We start from the raw sequence: 9,269 nt of genomic DNA, 5'->3' as shown, positions 1-9,269 counted from the left end.
CCCCCCCCCCCCCCCCCGGCCGCCGCCCCGTGTCGCTTTCTCCGCACTCTTTAGAAATCTCATTCAGTCTCATGGCTTGATGTCCCATGAATATATTATCGACCCCCCAATTTATATTTCCTTCTCCAATCTTTCACTTAAACTCTAGAATCATATGTTCAACTACACTCAACACTTCAACGGAGAGGTCTAATGAACTTCTCAAACTTGACACGTTCAAAACTAAACTTCTTTTTTTTTTTTAAGATTTATTTATTTATTTATTTATTTATTTATTTATTTATTTATTTGACAGAGACAGCCAGCGAGAGAGGGAACACAAGCAGGGGGAGTGGGAGAGGAAGAAGCCGACTCCCAGTGGAGGAGCCTGATGTGGGGCTCGATTCCGAAACGCCAGGATCACGCCCTGAGCCGAAGGCAGACGCCTAACGACTGCGCTACCCAGGCGCCCCCGCAAAACTAAACTTCTGATCCTCCTTTCCAAACCTAGTCTACTCCATTAAGCGCCAAGTCTATTGTAGTTTCCCAGGCTGAAAATCTTAGAGTCATCCTTAACTCTTTCTCCCTTGCCTATATCCTAGTGGGATATATAAATAAAGTGACCCTTATTTAAAACATATCCCCAAACTGACTGCCCTTTACTACGTCCATTTTTGTGATGTGGGTCCACGTTACTGTCATGTCTCATCTGTAAAAAAATGTAGCAGCCTTCTAGCTGGTCTCCTTACATCTACCTTTGCCCCTGTATTCTGTTCTTACACAGCAGACAAAGGTGTCTGCAAACATAATTCAGTTTAAGAAGTCCTTGGACGACTTTCCAGCTCACTCAGGCATCTCTGCACGATGGTAACAGGTCCCTACATTGTTCTTCCTCCCTCAAACTTCCCTGACCTCTCTAATACTCTCCTCTTCGCTTACTTCTCCCAGCCTCACTGGCTTCATTGCCCCACCCCTACCCCCCCTTTTTAAATCTGCTCCCTCTGCCTGGACTGCTCTTCGACCCCACTTCCCTCAGAGCTGCATGGCTCACCCAACCACCTGCTTCCGGTCTTTGCTGTAATGTAAGTTCTCAGTGTGGCCTAGCTTGACCCAGTCATTTTATTTTGGAAGCCCTCCTCCGACCTCTGGGATTTCTAATCTTCCTTTTCTTCTTTTATCCTTTGCTCACTGGCGTATTCCAAAAGGGTAGAGCAGTGCCTGGTACTTAGTAGGTCCTTATGAAATATTTGTGCATCTGAATGAATGTTGATATAATCCCTGCTAAAGGCACACATTGGCTAAATAAAAAATAAAAGCCATTCAAGGTGATTTGTAGAGGCTCCCACAGCCCATGCCTGTTCAAAAATAGCTGCATAATCACCGTAGAAGCTGCTCCAAATAGAGACTTGAGTTTATGAAACAGTGAAGCTTAAAACCTAATTTTCCTGCCCTGATTGATCCAATAACCTTCGTGTCCCCATGGATCCTTTCAGTCTCTGAATATCAGTGCTTACAGCTATCTACCCAGATTCCCAGTCGATTCATTAATTGGAAGTTTAATGAAACAATAAATAACTTTCGCTCTTGCCTTTCCGAGTTCAGAAATAAGGAATAGGTAAATGAATTAATTAGATGGACATCAAAATATCAACTTTATTTGTGGTAAAGGAGAAAGCAACTCAGGTCTGTGACTTAAATCAGGTTCCTGGCTCATCCGCCATTCTTTCGTGCTTGTTCGTTAATGAAGTCCACCACAACTCTGTAGCTGTGTTTAAGACTTCCAAGTACTGAATCTTGAGGAAAGAGGCTTTATGTCTTGGTGTGTGGGGAGGGAGATTGGCTTGAAATAAAGATAAATTTTATCTATTGCTAGCTTTCACTTTGGGGACAATTGTAGGTAAAGAATGAGTCTTTCAGAATTTAAGCTTCCATAGTGTCCTTGGTGACATGAGCCAGCACATTCCATCAAATAAGAGCATCGCGTGGATTCTCTCTAGTCTTGATTTCTTTATTTTTCTACTTTTATATGGCTTCCAAAAGGGAGAAGAGGAAAGGAAAGATAAAACTCCTGTCATCCACTAGCTAATTATTTTCTCCTCCGTCTCCTCATCCATCTTTCTCTCCTTCTTCTCTTCCACCTTTTTTATTCCCCTTTCTGATGGCAGTATTTTTCTTTTATGACCTAAGAAAAAGGGAACTGTAACTCTTGACTACCTGAATTTCCCTTTTCCTCCCTTTCCTTTGGTTCCCTTCCCTTCCCTCCTCTCCCCTCTCCTCCCCTTCTTTCCTCTCCCCTTTTTTGCTCTCCTCCATGTTCTCTCTGCTTGGATTCTGGGTAGCTTTAATTTATGCCACACTCCATGAGCCCACATGTTTTTAAGTTCGCTGCAAAGAATTGTGTTTTCTTGTTTCCCATCATCTTTTCCTAGGATGATAAGTTCTAAAATTCTTGAGCTAATGAATCACTAACTTATATAAATAAAGACCACGGAAAGCACACCATGACTGAGACATTTTAATAGCTATGGTAATCCCAGCAGCAAATGCTTTCTGTCACCTTCTCTGCAGCTGACTGCTGCTTCAGATACCATTGGTCCATGAAATCATTTAAGATTCAGCTCCAAAGCACAAGCACAGTTGATATTTCTAGACATGTTCCTGATATAAAAACATTCAGGGTTTTTCATTTAAACATTTATGAAAGATCCCAACATGCTAGCATTTTTATGGTATCAGCAGTGATATTTATACAATATTCACAGATTGAGGAAATGTTTATCATAAAATGTAAAGCACGCTATGGAATATCTATAAGGCTAAGCATCTGATAGCAAGAGACATAACTCTCCCCCTTCCTTCCCCTGATCCTCACCCTGAATTTGAACCCCCACTCCCATTAGGCTTAAAATTATGCATTGACCCACCTCTTTCTCCACTGATCCCTCCAAAGCTATGGAACAGTGCTGACAAACTCAAATACCTACAGAAGTCAGGAAGTTAAGTAAAAGAAGAGAGATGTTTGAATACAAGAAAACCAGTAGAACAAAGTTGATGATAAAGAGTAAGTCCCTGCAGTGTCAGAGATAGAACAGGGAGTGGTGGAGATTGTGGTGTATTAGAACCCACATACCGTGTCTAAAGGGAACAGACACTCTGTGCATTGTCGCCTGGTGAGAATATAGCCATGCATTGCCAGATCTTCCAAAGTTTCTGGAGAAGCTGGAATTTGGATATTGATATAGAATATTCTATGACCCCGAATGCTAGCAACTTACTCCAAATTCTTAATAGCACTGGGTGGAACAAAGATCATCTGAAGAGTAGAATTGGCTCAAAAAAGCTACAGTTTTGTAATGGAACAATTGAAACCCAACATCTCTGACAATTCTACTGCTCTGCCATGGACTCCAAAGTCATCGATTAGCTAGTGAAGGAGAAGTGAAAACATGAAGGAAATAAGATGTAATGGGAAACTACTATGGTCCAGGCAGAGTGTAAATTACTTCAATGCCATTTAACGAATACTGATTGATTACCTACTTCACGCCAGACACTAAGTAAAATGCTTGGGATACACCAATGAACAAAACAGACAAAATCTCTAACCTCATTAGGTTCATTCTCCTTACAGTTCTCTTACTGAATATCAACTTCAGTCCTGAAGGGAGGAAGTATTATTAACATCAATTTTTAGATGAGCCCAAAAATGGTGGAAAACATGTTTAAACTCAATTCGGTAGAACTTCAAATCCTCATTTGCTCCCACCGTGCCATAATCTGTGCTAGTTCCCAGGAGAAGGGGTATGAAGAGATGGCCTTCAAAATAAAGTCTTTGGATGTGTATTAAGGGAGTGAGTTCTCACTGAGTTACAAATTACAGGGGACCCTTGAAGAATGTGGAGGTTAGGGGCACTGACCTCCCCACTCTCCCAACCCCTGTGAAGTCAAAACCTCATATAAGCTTGCATTCTCCCAAAACTTAACTACTTAACTACTAACAGCCTACTGTTGACTGGAAGTGTTCCTGATAACATAAGCAGTTGATTAACACATATTTTCTATGTTACATAGATTATATACTGTAGTCTTATAATAAAATAAGCTAGAAAAAAGAAACTGTTATTAAGAAAAGCATAAAGAAGAGAAAACACAGTTAGAGTCCTGTACTGTATTCATTGAAAAAAGTCCATGTGTAAGTGCACCCATGCAGTTCAAAACCATGTTGTTCAAGGTCAACTGTACATCTCACGATGGTAATATCAGTAGCAATATCAGCATACATTTATTGTGCTTATTCTTGGCTAAGCGCTTGCTAAGTACTTTTCATATATTAAGTTTTACTGCAATGGTATTATTAGGTAATAGCTATTACTCTCATTTTAGAGATAAGGTAACTGAGGCTTAAAAGGAATAAAAAGATCCTCTCAGGATCACACAGATAATCAATGGTAGGAATCCAATTCAAGTTCAGATCTGTCCTGATCCAAAGCTTGTGCTCTAAAGCCCAGCTCCACTCTGAGTGCCATAATCAGTCCTTTTGTGATCAGCAGACATTGGAGTGAAAATTTAGACCCTGGAGGGCAAGTTGGATTCCCTTGCTCTATCGATATCCATTGACAGGAAAGCCCGTGGCAAGGGTCCTTTCTCAAGGGGAGTGGTCAGAGACTTGAACTCAGCCCTACTCAGCATGGAAAGCATTAGAGCAGGAAAACAAAACCCTTCTTCCTTCTGCTCCAAGTCCCTAGCCCACAGGCTGCCTCAGCAGATTGGCTGTTGTCCATCCCTGTGGATTCTCTTACTGCTAGCGCTGGCTGTCTCAGGAAATTCAGTAGGTCATGTAGACATCCAAATAAGAAGCCCATGAAGCCAATACAAATGGGAGAAGTCATAATGCAGATTAGTCACATGAAAGCCACCTGTTCTTTGTATAATATACACACAGCTAATAATTATTAGCAAATAATTCACCTCTCTAATTTGAGCAAAGCTGGGAAAAATATTTTGGCTGTTTATACATAAATGTCTTCTCCTTTTCAAGTATTTACGAACAAGCATTGAGTTTTATAGATTATAGAGTAAACTCTTATCTTCTCTCACAAATCCGTTTCTTGTTTTCTGTTTTTCCCTTGGTCAATTCACATCACCCAAGCTAGAAATCTGAGTTATTTTAACTTTCTCTCTACTTTATCCCATATATATCAATCATCGAGGCCTATCCAGGCAGCTCTGAAATTTCTCAGAATCTCTTGTTCTTCATTATTTCTGTCTTTGCCATAGGTTAGTCTTATAATCAACTGCTTGGACAATTATGATAGCCTCCATGCTGGTTTGCCTGCTTTCACTTTTTTCGACATTGTTGGTTTGAAGACATCTCACAATATGGTTATTCTGCTCTATCAGGACCATTCAAGAGTATCTTACGGTCTATAGGATAAAGTTCAAACTCCTTTGCCATGCATAATGTTTAAGTTCATTTATTCATTCAAACTTTTATTAAGCTTCTACATAGAGGAAAAATTATAGTAGACAAGGATAATTTCTTGCCATTGATGGAAACTACGTAGAGTCTAGTGGAGGAGTTGTATATGTAAAGACATATACAATAAGTATCATAGGTGTTAGTTAGAGGTTTTTTGAGATGGTATAAAGGTTTAATGAGGAAATAGTTAATTAATTCCTGTTGGGGTATATCCGTGGTTGACTTTGTAGCATCCATTCCGCACTTTTCCATAATCCCACATCACGTTCCTCTTGGTTTTAGTCACAGAAGGTGTGACATAGATTAAACCAGTTAGTGTTTTCCTTGCCCTTGGTCTCAGCCAATGGTTTAGGGATGGACTTGTGAATTTGGCTGGTCAAACAAAAATGAGTATTGGGACTTTTCAGGAAACTGTGGGTCAGGGATGCTCTGTTTCTTTCTGGACAAAAAGCATGATAACCCAAGACACACTGGCAGCCATTTGGAAAAGAAGCTGGTTACCAATGTCAGGATGAAGCCAACACTATGAAAAAGAGCAAAAAGATGATAGGAAATGTACCTTCGATAGATGATAGGAAATGTACCTTCGACAGATGATAGGAAATGTACCTTCGATGTTGTTGTGGAGCTAAGCGATCAAGTATTAAACTCTGCCTTAATTCTGAACTTTTCAGTTAGATAAGCCTCTTTATTGTTTAACCAAGATTATATATAATTTTGCTGCCAGTTTTTAATTCTTTTTTTCTTGGAACTTTTGGAAACCTTACTTCTGCAGTTTAAAGGCGGCTTCATATCTGGTCTACATTCCTCCTTGTGAGGCCTACTTTAATCTTGTCAGCTATGTTCCTACGCGTTGAAATGTCTGCTTTTTGCTTTAGGACTCTCATTATGAAGACCAATCTCTCTCTCTTTCTCTCTTTCCCTCTCTCTCTCCTCTTTCTCTTCCTCTCCCTTTCTCTCTTCCTCTCTCCCTTTAAGCACAAGCTCTTTCAAATGGACTGTGCTGTTTCTGCCTCCCCAAAATTAATGCCCCCCTCCTTGTTCTCAGTCCATATAATGTAAGTTTCTATGACTGTAGCCTATGGCTCTAGGAGATAGTGCAAGACCTATGCTTGGTTAATGAGCTCACTGTATTTCTCTCGTTACAAATATTAGCTTAGCAGGGATCTGTGGCCAAGTCTGGTCAATCTAAATGAATAAGCACCATCTGTGGTGTATCAATCAGGGCCCAATTGGGAAACAGATATACATAATAATTTGAACAAGAAGGTTCACGATAAGGGATTCTTAATGATTTATAAGGAATTAACTAAAAAGGGGTAAAAGAGGAATCTAAAGACTATCCTAGGGCTGAAGGAAGATATCTTTTTTTTAATAATTTAGCTTTTTATTTATTTTTATTTTTTATAATATTTTTTTATTATGTTATGTTAGTCACCATACAGTATATCTTTAGTTTTTGATGTAATGCTCCATGATTCATTATTTGCATATAACACCCAGTGCACCATGCAATACGTGCCCTCCTTAATACCCATCACTGGCCTGGCCCAATCCCCCACCCCCCTCCCCTCTGAAGCCCTCAGTTTGTTTCCCAGAGTCCATAGTCTCTCATGGTTCATTCCCCCTTTTGTTTACTCCCTCCGTTCATTCTTCCCTTCCTTCTCCTACCAATCTTCCTACTTCTTATGTTCCATAAATGAAGGAGGATATCTAAGGAAGAAACAAACTTGGTAGGTGGGAAGTTCTCACCAAGGCCAGGATTCAGACCCCACTGGAGAGGATGTGATTGTAGACACTGGATGGTGGGGAGGTTCCTTAGGTTGCTCAGACGAGAGCTGCCTCAAAGTTGGTGAGACATCGCCAGTAAGCAGAGAACCACCCGTTGGGAGTGCCATGAGATTCACCAGGAAGTTGCCTATATAGGAGTTGCTATGGAACCTGCTGGATATTAAGCTGAAGTAGAGTGGAGGTGGGGTTTTAGAGCCCAGTGGAGACACTGGGAAGCCCTCGCCAGAAAGCTGATAGTAAGATAGTAAGTAGGGCACCTGTAGAACTCACTCTGAGGAAGCCCTCTCTGTCACTCCCAGAGCTTGTTGGGAAATTGCCCAAAGGAATTTGTTCTATGGTTCTCACTGCTGGGAAGCCACCTAAGGAGGTGGGCTTTACTGAGTGTCCTACAGGCCAGCATAACACCACAGCAGCAAGAAAAAAACAAGCATGCTGGAATCAGGAAGAGAAGCTCTTTACTTTTCCAGGGTCATTCCAGCACCTTCTATGGACAAATCTTAACATCATTCTAGCTGGAAAGGGAGCATGTTCCAATTATCACAAGAAAGGCAATGAAGCCTGGATTTGTATGTGAGAGGCAATAAATTATTAACTGGCACATCTGGGATTTTTATTTTAATATTAAAAAAGAGATGCTCCCCAGTGTCTACTGATGAATGCTCAGAGCAAAACAGTGGTGATTTTCCCACCAGGAGGTAAAAGTTCACCTTTGAATAAAGCCAGCATGGAAATAAACAAAGCTGAGATATGAAGAGAGGCAAGTTGGTCACAACATTGTTTGGGTGCCTGGATCCATTCGTGCCTTCAATCCACAGTGAAGAGGGAGCAAAATATGTGCCCCCAAAATATGCCATCTGGCATGTGGATTATTTTGAGCTGAAGGCCATCAAGACACAGCAGACTCAGGAAAAACTATTACCTTCTCCTCTAACTAACTACCTGAAAGAATTTAGACAGAAGGCCTGGCCCAGAAAGAAAACTATTAACCAAAAATAACTTTTTATCTGAAAGACCTATCTGTATAGAAGAGCAAACATCTAATTACCATGCATTTGCTCTTCTTATCATCCTGTGAATTACCCTTCTCCTCTTTGAAGCCCCTTCTATCCTATTCCTTACCTCAGGAGGGCATGTAAGCCTTGATTGACCTACTTGTCATGGGGCCTTATATTCTTATGGAACTCCTATAGGGGCATAATTAAGTTTGTTTTTTCTGTTAATCCGTCTTATGTCAATTTAATTAAAAGACCAGCCAAAATAACCTGGAATGGAAGAACAGAAAATTTTCCTCCCCTACAACATAACTAGGACTTTTTAGTTATAAAGCCGTTAAATTTTTTCCCCTAACTAAACCAGTTTGAGCTGGAGAGTCTAAAGCGTGCTGATCAAATCTTCAATAAATCCTCAAGCATTCAGATCAGGTCAGTGTTGTCTTTTTAATCTGCATGCATTGTCTCTCATTCTTTGACTCTGGTTCCTGAATACGTCATCCCAGATACTGCGGTGATGTAGGTTCTGAAAGCTTCATTAGTGTAGGGAATCTTCTTGAACTTAAAATAAATGCCACATTTGCATAGCACCATAAAACTTCCCATGGAACACCCTCAGGCTTCCTGTGTCATGCCCTTGGCAGGTGTATCTCGGGCTGTTATGGTTCAATCATTTCATGTGCAGTATCATATTAATTACAACGGAACAAACAAGATTGAAAGGGGTTGAGTGACAGTGATGGGAGCGGAGTTCTTAATGAGAGAATCCAGGTTTGAGAGCCTTAGCATTTGTTTTCCAGATTTGGGGTAATTCCTGGCTGGATGAAGTCTTTAGAGGGAGCCAAGATACTCGACAAAACCCAAAGTATTACCTGCCCTTTTCTGAGCTGAATGATTTCAATGTGAAAGATGAATGAATAGCTGTAATATGGTCCCATAAACTTAAATGGTCGCAATTTAAGAAACTGAATTGCTTTTGATGGGTACTTTTTCCTACTGCTGTTGAAAGGTAATTTGCCTGAAAGTCAAAG

This window comes from Ursus maritimus, unplaced genomic scaffold (genome assembly GCF_017311325.1).
Source record: "Ursus maritimus isolate PB19 unplaced genomic scaffold, ASM1731132v1 scaffold_20, whole genome shotgun sequence".
Lineage (NCBI taxonomy): Eukaryota > Metazoa > Chordata > Mammalia > Carnivora > Ursidae > Ursus > Ursus maritimus.
The sequence above is the reverse complement of the archived record's forward strand: the minus strand, read 5'-3'. Positions refer to the sequence as shown.